Source organism: Penaeus monodon, chromosome 20 (assembly GCF_015228065.2).
Source record: "Penaeus monodon isolate SGIC_2016 chromosome 20, NSTDA_Pmon_1, whole genome shotgun sequence".
Taxonomy (NCBI): Eukaryota; Metazoa; Arthropoda; class Malacostraca; order Decapoda; family Penaeidae; genus Penaeus; species Penaeus monodon.
This window is the reverse complement of record NC_051405.1, coordinates 26160359-26160741: the sequence shown is the minus strand read 5'-3', so window position 1 is coordinate 26160741 and position 383 is coordinate 26160359.

The window sequence follows — 383 nt, the reverse complement described above, 5'->3', positions numbered from 1 at the left end:
AGATAATGACACCTATTATCAATCGCGTTAATATCTATCACAAGTTCCCAGGTTAGGTTAGTTTAGGTCTTCCACAAGAATCTCAATTAAGAACAGCAAAAATACTCAACTAAATAACTTAATTAACATTTAGAGATTACATATTCAAACAAGTTGGGTTCGAATCATAATATAACAAGATGTTGAACAGATATGATAGGTGATGACGCGGCTGGTGAGATGACTCATTCTGTGATATTAATTAATGACTCAGATTATTAATGACCTTGCAGGATACAATAATAATTTGGCTGACAATGCAGGGATGAGTGAGTGAACAAATTGTTGATATCAAGTTATATGTTCATCTACCCGTACCTGCATTTCGGAGTGAGATCCTTTGC